This window comes from Falco punctatus, assembly GCF_963210335.1.
Source record: "Falco punctatus genome assembly, chromosome: 1".
Taxonomy (NCBI): Eukaryota; Metazoa; Chordata; class Aves; order Falconiformes; family Falconidae; genus Falco; species Falco punctatus.
The window spans coordinates 82,348,355-82,361,813 of NC_137580.1; positions in this window are offsets into that span (position 1 = coordinate 82,348,355).

Sequence of the window (13,459 nt, forward strand, 5' to 3'; positions counted from 1 at the left end):
TATGATGCTAAATTTGCAGGCTATGCTGCTCACTTACATTTCCATAAAGTAGCATAATAAAAGAAAAGAACAACTAGATGGTAGCAATTTTTCCTCTGAACTGTCCTTTCTGAAAAAATCTATGCAGTCCTGTGGGTTCTGGTATTCTTTTTACCTCTGCAGAATAATCTCCCTTTTATGTTTTATCCCTTCTTTGTGCAAAGATAAAGAGAATGAATGTACATCCGGACTCCTGCTCCCCTAAGTGATATGACTCATTCACACAAGCATCTGTACCCCTTAAGGGACTGTCAGTGCCTTTTCCTCTTAATTCATTAATTTTACTTTTCTGTTATAGTGAAGAACTGCTAATGAAGTAACTTTTCTCAATTGATATTCAATCATCTCCTCAATGCCCCTGCAGGCACCTCTTCCTCTTCAGGACTAAAAATACCATGTGTTGAACTCTCCCCACAGATGCCATGACAGAGGCATATATCTTCTATCATTCATTCCATCTGCTTGAAATATCCTGTTCTGCAGGCTGCAAACAGCGACTAATGGCAGGCAGCAGTGACTGCAACAGTTAGAAAATTTAAATATTTCCCACTACCATCCAACACACACACCTGCTTCTGCTAGAGTGCAGCTACAAACTGGCTAGCCATTTTCTAAGGAAATTTTTCCTTAAAGCTCTCAGCTGTATTTACAACATAAAATCTCATAGCTTCCTTTGTGTTCCTGAATTGATCTTAGGAGTGGCCTTTAAGCAATGGCAAACTAGAAAAATGTATTTCACCAATTCAGTGATAGCATTAACATATTTTAAAAAAGAAGGAAGACATACAAAGGAGACCATGCCTTTTTTCCAGACATTTTCTTTCTCTGCACTCTCACAAAGTCATTAACAATTAAGTCTTCTTCTGGTCTTTTAACGTGGGGTTGAATAAGTTAACAGCAGAATATGCAGTCCATCTTGTTTGAGGAAAGCTCTAGTATATTGTCCCAGTTTACACTGGTGTGAGTTGATATCCCAAAGTCTTTTCCTTTTTTATGAAAAATGACAGCATTTGCACAGGAGAGGAACAAGATAACTAACACAAATATTAGTTGATTTGACAGTAAATGGAGCTTCCAATCAGTAATGGGTGACACATTTCAGGAGCTCCCTTAGCGCTTTCAGAAGAGGTATAATGTTAGATAATATTATATTACTCAAAAAATGACAGGTAATTGTAAGATTAATTGGAAACTTGAGTTATCTTATCTCTGCTGAATGGAAAACATCCCATTTGCCTTATCAGTCTTTGATCAGATTCTCAGATCATATAGTATGTCTGTGTTGCAGAGACTAATAGGACAACATAAAGGCAAGTAAAAGTTAATATGTAAAGTACTTTTGTTGGTGATTTTGACACTTATGAAACAAAGGGAGTACTAAGTACTGATAACCATGTCATTTCAAAAAGAAATAGCCATTGTTTTCTCATGTATTACTCATCTCAATTAATCTGGAGAGTAGTGCAGCATGCAGTAATTCTTTTCTATTTAAAGTCACTTAAAAGTTTAAATAGATCAAGGTTCAGAAACTATACATGTAAATCCATGAATCATTGTAGAACAACTTTAAATTCCCACTTTCTTTGAAATCACTGCTTACATTAAATGTAAGGCTATAACCCACTTACAGAATGCTATGAAGCTACTTAAGGAATGCTATGGGTATATAAAAAATGTAAACTGTGCTAATGAGATGTATCTGATAAATGAAAACTAGGTGAATGTAGAGCAATAGCTCTGAGACGGTTAAGTGGCCATGCATGTCAGTGAAATATAAGGTCTGACACCACTTTTACATCTCAAGAGGTAACAAAAGGGGTGAGGATTAGCGAGATTTTTACAAAACAGTAAGAGTGTGTTTTGGTGAATTCATTCTGAATCCTTTTTCCTCCATTGTGTAGCAAGTGTGTACAGGAGTGTCCTAAACTCAAACTGGACCAAGAAAATTGCCTAATGTATTCTGAATATTGGCACCGGTATTCTGTCTGGTCCTCTACATGTAGTACTGCCCCAAAATGACATCCCAGCTGGAATATCTAAGACTGTGAAGTGAAATGCCAGTTCTGTTAGCCAAGACTGTACCAGCCTTACCCACATTTTTAGGTCTGTGCTCCTCTAAAGCCTTATATTGGGAATATATTTGGTACATAGTCACATGGTCAATCTGAGGGTTTGCAGATGAGTTCTCCAGGGCAAGTGCTTTCATCCAGCTATTTGCATCTTCTTTGAAGGAGCAGATATTGTTTCCACTTTCTCAACATCAGAACAGATATTATTGTGTCCACATAATATGACAGAATATAGACCCATTCTCGTGCAATGCCCGTGTACATCCATAACATATTTGGTGTCTGTTTTCCTCAGCTAAAGCAATATGGCCAGTCAGGGCTACATCACCGAGCAGGTAGCTCAGTGGGCAGTGTTTGTTGTTTGTGGGGAATTTAGAGGAGGACAAGAGCATATCCAACATCAGATATAATTTTCAATTATTCCAAAACAGAACACCATGTACACGGCATGTGCAGTTAATGATAGTCTTTGAAGGCAAGCAGAATTGAATGTGTTGCTTTCCTAGAAGCTGGAGTCTCATGTTATTCGATGACCTTATCATCAAGCACTTGGATATCACCTAACATCTAGTTCAGATGGTGAATGAGGGACATTTGTCCAGATATTGCAGTGATTGGTAATTCTTCATTGATGCCCATTGATGGTAAAGACAGTAGCATGATCCCTAGAGGAAACCACAAACCATATTTCTCAAGTGAAGCTATACTCCATTACTGCAATCAAAACTGTATTAAAAGAAACTAAAAGACAGGGTAAGTTCTAAGAACAAAACGATGAAAATGAAATGCAATTGTGGTGGTTTGACCTTGGCTGAATGCCAGGTGCCCACCAAAGAAAGCTGCTTTATCACACCCCTCCTCAACCAGACAGGGGAGAGAAAATATAACGGAAGGCTCTTGGGTTGACATAAGGGCAGGGAGATCCCCCACCAGTTACTGTCACAGGCAAAACTGACTTGGGGAAAATTAGTTTAATTTAGTACCATCCAAATGAGAGAACACCTTCCCCCCACCCCTCCCTTCTTCCCAGGCTTAATTTAATTTCCAATTTCTCTACCTCCTCCCCCTAGCAGCACAGAGGGACAGGGAATGGGGCTTATGGTCAGTTCATCACAGGTTTCTGCTGCTCCTTCCTCCTCACTTTCTTCCCCTGCTCCATTGTGGAGTCCCTCCCACAGGAGACAGCTCCTCACAAACTTCTCCAATGTGAGCCCTTCCCACAGGCTGCAGCTCTTCACACACTGCTCCTGCGTGGGTCCCTTCCACAGGTGCGTCCCTTCAGGAATGGACTGCTCCAGTGTGGATCCCCCGTGGGGTCACAGTTCCTGCCACCAAACCTGTTTCAGTGTGGGCTCTTCTCTCCATGGGTCCACAGCCCCTGCCAGCAAACCTGCTTCAGCACAGGCTTCCCACAGGGTCACAGCCTCCTTTGGGCACCCACCTGCTCTGGTGTGGGTTCCTCCATGGGCTGCAGGTGGGATCTGCTCCACCATTAACCTCCACGGGCTGCAGAGGGACAGGTGCCTCACTGTGGTCTTCACCACAGGCTGCAGGGGAATCTCTTCCTCTGTGCCTGGAGCACCCCCCGCCCCTCCTTCCTTACCAACCTTGGTTTCTCCAGAGTTGTTGCTCTCACATAGTCTCACACCTCTCTCCTGCTGGTGCCAATATTTTCTTAATATGCTATCACAGAGATTCCACCACCATTGCTTATTAGCTCAGCCTTGGCCAGCAGCGAGTCCATCTTAGAGCCAGCTGGCATTGGCTCCATTGAACATGGGGGAAGCTTCTGGCATCTTCTTACAGAAGCCACCTCTGTAGCCCCCTCCGCTACCAAAACCTTGCCATGCAAACCCGCTACAATAAACAAAATAGAAATCCAGGAGGCTTATCTGGCACAATGTAATTTGGTCCCATATGTCCTTTCTCTTTGGAACCAAGAATGGAAAAGATTACTGAAATTCATGAGCAACAAACATCAGCTATCACACACTGAAACTCATGCTAAGGAACTAGATAAGGTGCTAAAAGCCAGTGTTTTGTTTAGGTTTTTATTTTGCTATCCATGTTACAATGATTAATTATTGTACATCAATAGGTAAAGAGCTATTAGAAGGGCAACAGAAACAAGTCATCTTGCAAAGCCTGTAGCCTTATTCCCCCTTTCATATTTTCTTATCCTTTTTATAGAGTGCTGGACAGCATTTTCCATTAGCTAGTACTGCCTGTTGTGTCAAACAGATCATTTAAATTATTTTATTCTACTTACATTCAGTTTCCCCTGATTTCTTTAATAGTGTTATATTAAGAATGAGTTTAATTTCATGATGTTTTCTAACTATGGCTAATCGATAACACTGTGCTTAATGCATTATGTGAGTTTTGCATTTTGGTACCCCTCTGTTTACAATACAGCTTAAAATATTTGCCTTTCGAAATGAATACAGCAATGTTTAGTAGCTGATATGCCCCTTCCTTATAAATTCTATTTGGGAAGAAAACAGCTGAGAATACACTTTCATCCCTGATAGAAGGAAATATCTTTAGCTGGTTTGGGCCCTACTGAGTTAAGTTAGATATTTATTGCCTGTGTTGTAACACATCCCTGGTGAAGGATGAGCATGGTAAGTGTCAATAATATTTGATTCATGGTAGTACATACATGTTACATCCTGTATCAGAGCTCCGTTCTGCTTGGGGCTGTGGAAAGCATATGTGGTAGTATCTCTCTCATGAAGTGTTTTCAGACCAGCTAAGAAAAGGATGCATTATTAAACTTCTGAGAAAAAGAAGCATTAGGAATTGAAGGCTAAAATTCGTAATTGGCCTCAGATCATATCTATGCTGAGCAAAGAATCGGGCAGAGATCCTTCCCTTATCACTAGTGGAGCTGGCTCCCAGCTACAACCATTAGGGTCAGGATAGGTGAAGTTAATTAGCATTCATTGATGTGGCTCTTCTGTTTTTGGAGTCTCAGTAGGGGACACTCATCCCTCTCCTGCTGAGCCTAGAGCTGGGTGATTTGGGCTGGCCAAGGTCTCTCAGGTCCTCAGGTATTTTAGTAGGCTAAGAAATGTAAGGGAACTCAAGGGACAGACAAGTCAGATTTGACCAAATCTTGTCTTACACAGACTACTGGTTGATGTCACCTCCTTCACTGGGTTTTTCATTGAGGCACAACATAAAATTCCCAGTAAGTTATTAAACGGGAACTTTCACACTTCTCCTAACTTTCTCAAAGTTATCCATCTATGCTATGTGTAACACTTATGATCTATACAACGGACTCAAAAGTCTTAATAAACCCACCATCACATAGCTCAGATGAGAGGAGTTAAGCTGAGCTGACAGTATACAGTACACTGAACCTCAAATTTTGTAAATGTAGACTACAGATGCTATCAGCACAGGTATGCTGAAGCTACTAATGCAAACTAAAGTTAAAGCCAGGTTTTTCCCTTTTTCTATTGGGAAGAATGACCAATTTTGAAGAAAAGCACTGGAGGGAAAGGAACATTAAGAGCGTGCACATGTCTGTGTAAAAGACTCCCAAATTCTCAAACTCTCTAATGCCTTTGCAAAGCACTACAGTTATCAGCAATTTACCCTTGGAAAAGGACCTGTCAAATAAATGCCTCCCTGTTCACATCATGTGGTACATTCAGATCCTGAGCTGATCCATGCTTCATGATTGAGCAGATAGGTCTCTTCCCTGCAATCAATGTCCATTAAAAACTGTCTTTGTGGTGCCGACAATCTGATGGGACTAAAAATAAAGTCTCCTGGACCCTTTGGTAATGAAAAGTTATCTACATGAAAGGAAGAAAGAGTACAAAAAAGGATTTCAGACTCCTATTTATTACCTTTAAAGCTGTAAAAAGTGTTTTTTCCAGTAAGTAAACAATACTTCTTTTTAATTTTGCTTTCATTAAGCACACTTTGATTGATAATGACCTGCTTTACCACAGTGGACCAGATTGCATCAAATCAGCTACTTCTGAACAATAAAAGAGCTTTGTCACTGGCATGTGGAACAGAAGAGACTCAAAGTGAAATCAGGTGAAAGCATCATTCACCTGATTGAATCAAGTGCTAACAGAAGACTGGCAGTGTCACATATCCTCTTCTATAACTTCTGACCTTTAAAGGTTACCCTCTTGGGAAAGAGAACTGGAAGCATCTGTATCTTCTGGGTAGCAAATATTCAGAGAGAGATATGCTATTAAGTGGTGGAGTGCTGGTATCTGCACAGAAAGGTAAGAGGCATTTCTTCTTTCTTGCTTGTGCTTTGGCCAGGATACAGCTGTTAAGATTCATGATACTATATTGTCCTTGGCCTAGTAGGGATATGGTACAAGCCTGGATAGCAAAAGTTAAGCAGTCAGGTAATTGTTTCATAATGTAGCAGTTTCTAAATAACTTCACTGCATCAAGCTGTGAACAAAACATCAGCCAGTTTCTTATAATCATCACCTTCCTTACATTTACATTTATAACTCTCTACTCTATTTTTCTATTTCCATGTTTTAATCCTTTATTCTGAGGGTCTCTGCAATATGGAAGAGTTAAATGAATTTACATAACATCTCATCCCGTTTGGATTTCAAATTATTGATAATTAGTGAGTAAAAGAGCTAGACTTTCTCCTCCTAAAAAAGTGAAAGAACCATGGTTCCTGAAAAGTATAATGAACTTCAAAAGGGAAAGAAAAAAAAGAAGAAAAATGAAAACCCTCTTTCTAATCCCTATATGGAGTTCTTTAAGATGAAATCAGTAGTTTCCCTCCAACTTGTAGTATAAGTGCTGGAGGAGATGGAAATAAGTGTCCTTCTGCTTTCAGTGACCAGAGATTTCTATTTGGAGGTAGTTCATTCAGAATAATTGTATAATGAAAATGTAGAAGCAAGTTGCTTGCAATCTGTACAGAAACAAAACTGGGGCAGATTTTTAAGAACACAGAGATTTTTTTTCATCTTCTGTGAAGATCAGGCACAAACCTGTGTGTTTTGTGGCCAGAGGCAGGGGAGGCAGAAATCACGTTGTGGTTCCCATGGCCTGTACACCTCAGGGTTACAAACCTAATGTATGAGCTGAGAGTAAACAGGCAGTTTGAATTTTAGCAAGTACTCTGGCTCATGAGGCTAAACCAGAGATAGTGGAAAGCACAATCAATTTGTTTTTTCAGGAAATATCCAGTCTCTGTAAACTGATTCATGGGATGAGGCTTCCAGCAGCCAGTGCATCAGTCCACGCAGGAAGTCAGGAACATGATGAGAACGTGCGAAACAAGGAAGTTTCAGCAACTGCAGAAATTCCTCCGGGCCTAGAAGGGCCTTACAAATTTGTTTCCAAAAAGAAATTGCCGAGAGACACACTGAAGAAGAGTTTAAACTTCCTGAACAAAGGCACCCAGAGGCACCTATCTGGCAACATCTGGTCCAAATCTGAAGGAAGGGAAGGCCGTGTTTTCTTAGCTGAGATGTCTGCTATTTCACTTTGTGGTCAAGGCAGCTGATGTTAGGCAGAGTGGGCTGTAATTCAGAAAACACTGCAGAGATCATTTACATCCATACTCCCACTGTTCTTCACAAATCTGACGCCTCTGAAGCTTGAAAAATTGTGGTCCTTGTAGATTAAAAAAAAATACAGGTGACAAATAGAAATCTCATTAAACTAGTATGATCAATACAGTAAATAAATGTTAACAAGTAAGGAAAAAATCTGCCTAGTAAAACAAACAAACAAACACCAAAACCAAGCAGTGAAATATTTAAATTGCAGACCCTTTGACTACCTTTGTCTAGTTCTGTAATTCTGTGTGCCATATGACCTTCAATTTTATTTTAAAAATAACATGTAATCACCCAAAGTATCTTTTACATCATCAGTGTAAATCACTGTTACAGCATTTTTTATCGTTTCCTCTAGAAGACAGGAAATGTTGGCCGATTATCTCAAAAGTTATTCCACATAAAATCTCATAATAATTAACTTTAAATTCAAAGCCTGTATTACTTTAAATTCTTTTGTACATTTCTCACTGAGGAAAAATGAACACATTTATTGCTTTAAAACAAATGTCTTTAAAGTATGTATCACTAGAATTAGAAGAATATGTCAAAATCTGTAAAATGTCACATATTCAGACTTATATAACTAAATATCTTATTAATAGCAACCTTTTAAAAAAAATTATGGAAAATTTCAGGCAAAACTGTTTTTAAAAGCAAGTTAGAGGTGGAAAGGATATAATTTTTTATACAATAGAAAGTGGGAGGACTTTTTTATTATTATCATCATAAAATACTTCTTTTGAAGTACCAGCTTCTCAAGAAAGATGAAGAAAGGCAAATAGGTAAAGTTTTCCTGTTATGAAAATTAGGCTTTTAGTCAAACATTTGAAGCACAAGAAAACCTTGAAATTCAAAGACTATTCTGTTCTCCCCATATTAGCAACAATTGTGTATAAAAGAATTACTTTGGTCGTGGGGTTTTTTTCCCTAAATCCTGAGAATTTTAGTCTGAAAACTAATCACACTAATATAATAAAACTTGTTGGTTTATAGCAGGAGGTTCTTAGTTAAGTGCAGTTGTGGTCCCATTCAAAAGGAGAAAATTCTGGAGGGACTCTGGGCGCTTTTGAAAGATTGTTTCATATCTTGCAGTACTGCTGGTCAAGTGGCTGGCCAAGATGCACCAGACAAAGCAAACATTTCTTTTCAGATGTTTAGAAGCTAGGTTCTTCCAAGCTCCTCTTCCTTTCTGAGCCATCATCAATTCACTGCCTTGTTTCTAAATAGGCACCCACCAGCTTAAACATTGAAATATGCAGTTGCAGATGGTCCAGAGACCAACCTTTAATCTACCGTAAGAAAGCTGAGCTGATTTAATAATGACCACTATGAAATATCAAGTACAACCCACACTGAGTGGATTAACGAATGGCCAACTGACAGCCCTCAAAAGCATCTGTCACTGAGAAAACTGTCACAGAACAAGGAGGTTTTTTCTAGTATGTACACACATACTTTTCAATACAACTCTTACCAATACAAAAAAAAAAAAAAAATCACTCCTGGTAGTATTTGTACATGTCTTAAAACTGAAAACTACACCTGATGAAGGTCTAAGGTACAACTGAAATGTTAAGTCCCACATTATAATACAAAACCCTAACCTTGCTAAGGTAAAGAAAATCTGACCTTGGAGCTTTGCAAGTGACATTTTAACTTTAAAATTTCCAAGATGTGAAAGGTCTACCTTTTTCCAAAATGGCCCCTTTCTAACTACCCTGATTTATTTTTTTTCTACTTCAGACTATGCAAGGTCTAGAAATCAGCAAAGCTAAGACAGAGTGGTTGCAAAAGTCCGCTCACAAAATTTAGTTACTGCTACCCTTCTTATGCAAAACGGATTAAAAACTGTTTAATGCTATATATCAGAGTTGCTCAACACTAAATTAAATTAAAAAAAACAACAATGTTTTAGTATGATAAATACCTGAGAGATTTGTATGATATTAGTCTATCTCAATGACTGCTTGTAGCATGGCTGGTTTAGAGGTTTAGTTTAAGTAAGGTGACATTTTAGCATGACATGCTGGTCTTTATTGTTGATAGCTATGCAGTTCTGTTTCACTTGTCCTAACTGGAATCAAGCATATGTGATTTCTCATGCTATTTGCATATTTTTTTTTTACTTCATATAGTCTCTCATACCTACATAGGTAAAAGGTTGCAAACTAATACTATCTAATTGCACTGTAGTGAGACTTCAGATTTATCTGATTTTTTTTCAAATAAAACTTGCTTGACTGTTCTCCCTCGTACAGGACAAACGGCATCAGAAACAAACTATTTCTTGGTACATTTTGCTATTATACCACTGACATTCAGAACTGGATGTTTGGTTTCATGTAATTATTATACAGGTTTTTTCCTATGATTATAATGGAGTTTTAGCTGAAGTATCTGAATGTAAGGCATTAACAGAACACATTCTTCATAATGGTATTTTCTTTTTCAGTAAGATTTTATCTTCCCAATTTTTTTTGTCTGTTATCTTCCTTAAATAAGGAAAGACTAACCAGTTATTGATATATCTTTGTGCTTTTCATAGGAAAGAACATATGTATAACATCTAATTTTTATTTTCATTTCAAAAGCTGGGAAGTTCTTCATCCAGGATGCAATAGAGACTTCAAAAGTTTTATCTACTGCCTATCATAAACCTAGGGATCATAGGCACTTGTGATGTTCCTCAAAAATTATGAAACTGTAGTTCATAAATCTTGCATCTTTCCAACCTTTTAAGTACGATTTTGTCATGATGAGCAAAATTAAATAAAAACACCCCCAATCAGGCTTGGAAGAAGCCTTTTCCTTTTTAACTACAGAAATTAAGGCAGTATTATTACTTAGAGCAGGGAGGAAAAAAAACCCTACCTACAGTGACAAAATCAGACACAAGAAATGTGTATAACTTACTAGTAGTAGTCATTGTGATGCCAGTGGCCTGGTGTCACACACAGTTGTCTATGCCAGAAACATCTTTCTGGCACACATTTTCAAGTAAAGTGTAATGTTTATTACACATTTCACAAATACAGCTGTTCCACTCGATCAAGAAATATCTATATATCCTACCAAAATGGTTGAATGCACTTTATATTGCATATATGTTAAGCTTTTACTGGATGAGTGAATGATAAAAATGTCTGTCTTCAGAATCTATAGAATTCCCTTTACAGATTTCTCATTAGGTCGAGATAAACAGAGGGGCTGATAAAGTCAGTATCAGTCATCAAAGTCTCCCCAGAGCAGCAGGGAGATCCTGCCCTTCTCCAGGGAACGGCTACCTGAGGCAGCAGAACTTTCCATTGAGCAGCAGTGGAGGGTATGTAAAGGGCTGTTCAGATTCTTCCACAGACAGGGGAGCAAATGTAACAGCTTGCTGCTGCTGAAAGGAAGAGGTTTCACTCCCTCCTTCCTCCTGCCTGTTTCTCCTTTTCCATCCTTCCCCACATTCCTCCTCTTCACTGTCCTATTGCTGAAAGCCAGCATGTCCTGCCCTCTCCCTTGTCCTGCCTTTAGAGCACTTCAGAATCCTTCACTGGCTCAATTTACTTTATTGACCTGGCAGAAAACCACCTGGGTTTTGCAGTGTTGTATGTCCTCTGTTTGAATGAGTTACATAAGCACAGAAATTCAGTAGGTTGTTAGAGCTGGCACAAAAGAAACTGTGGGACCACATGGCCAGGAGTAGGGAAGGAGTATAGGCAAAGGGATTTTCTTTCTAACAAAAGTATGGATGTGAAACCAGCTCAGCTCCTGCCCCAGCCAGGGATGGGCTTCTCACAGGTACTGTGTCATGAAAACTTAGTGTATTTCTTGCATACTGTACGGTATGAAAAACAGCATGAACTGCTCAAACAGCTTCTTTCATCCCATTTCATAAAATCAAAGCCTATGAGTTAATTGGTAACTCTGTATATGTAGTTGTAATTTAATCAGATGAGACTGAATTATATGGGTAACATCACTGAAATACATGCTCTAGGTTGTCTCTTTCAGCACTCCAGTTATCTCTTCAAAATCAGCTATGTATCTTGTAGAGATACCAAAGATAAACAGGAATAGTACACAAATGCCTAATGACCATGAAGTAGTATGGTGCTGTAGCAGTATGATTGTAACGGTGTAAGGATATTAGTTACATGGGACTGTAAGAAGATAAATTGTTTGTCCTTAGATCAATTACTATTGGTGAATTAATACAATCCTCTTCTAAGGTGTCACCCAGAATACCTTGAAAAGGGAACAGGAGGTATCCACCAGCAATGTGTGTGTTCAGCTGGAGAGAATAAACCCATCTATTTTGCCTGTGTTGCTAAGGTAAGTCAGAAATACTCTGTAATTCACTGTGTTAAAAGCAGCACAGACAGCAATACTTTGAGCAAGATTCTTACCGTGGCCAGGATCTTGCAAGTAGGTCACAGTGTAATACCACTAATGTAATCTCTTTTCTGTGCCTGAGGCTGGACTCTGATTGTTGATTTAACATCTTATTCAAACTTGATGCTTCTTGCTTACTACTCGGGAAATGGAAGCCTGAGATGGGACCAGAGCTGAAAGTCTTTTGGCATCTTCTACTAGTTTCCTCAAGATTCAGTGAAGAAATCTACTTCCTAATCAGATTTCTTCTAATTTGAAATGACAATGTTTGTCATATATTGCCAGAAATAGCATTGTTTAGTTTCAAAAATACTGACAAATATTTGTCAAGAATTCTTATCTTGGAGAAAATTGAAAAGGAGACAATGAGAGCAATAAAATGTTTATTTTGCATCTGGTTCAATATGTGATGAGATGATTTTATAGTTCACCTACACTTGTGAGCATTCAGTGCTTAGTTTCAGTGGCTGATCCGTGTTATTTATGCAAAAGAGCTCTGCCGTACGTGATTTTGCCATTCTTGCAGGCGAAGAGTAGGAAACAATCTAGTCCTGTAAATCACAGTGATCATTTATTATGGTGGGTTTATTCTGACCACATGTCAGAACTTGCAGTTCTTCTCCAAATCCTCGTCCTCTTTTGGCCTTGGTGTTGGAATAGGCTGTCTGTAGCCATTAGTGATAGTGAACTACAGATGATTCTATGGTTATTTCTAACTTGCAAACATTTCAGTGATGCATTTGGATACACAATATCTCAGCTTCTATGACAGACAAGCCAAGGATAGAGATGAGAGACACTCAGCTTCACAGCAGGGAGTCCCAAAGCTCTGAAATATTGTCTGTAATGCTATCAATATTAAGGCCTGTACTTCAATCACATAGGCTGTGAATGTGGCTCTCCAGGCTATGCTCCAGGGAAGTACAGCCAAGCCCCAATCTAGGAATAGTGCGCATTTGTCAGACTAAAATATTTTTGCTGAGCATTTTTTTTTTTGTTTGTTTCTCAACAGCATCTAAAAATAAAGGGTGGGGATTCAGTTCACAGAGAATGATATATAAACAGAGATGATTGTGATGTGTGCAGTGTCTAAACTCCAGTTACAAGGAAGACCTACACAGTATATCACCAGTGGAAAAAAACCTAGCATTTAATTCAGGATGAACAGAACTGTTCTCATGACTGTCTTTTCTAGATCTCGATCTCTTACCAATGGAGTGTAGACACTTACAGGTAGATAGCTAAAAACTCAGGTGTTCTAATCCTCCCCCACCTGATATAACCTCATGAAACAGAGAGGAAACGGGTATAAGGAAATGACATAAAATTACTGCAAGCCAGTTTGATGTCTCTGAGTCAAGCTACTGTCAACAGCAATAAAACTGCAGACCCCATCTC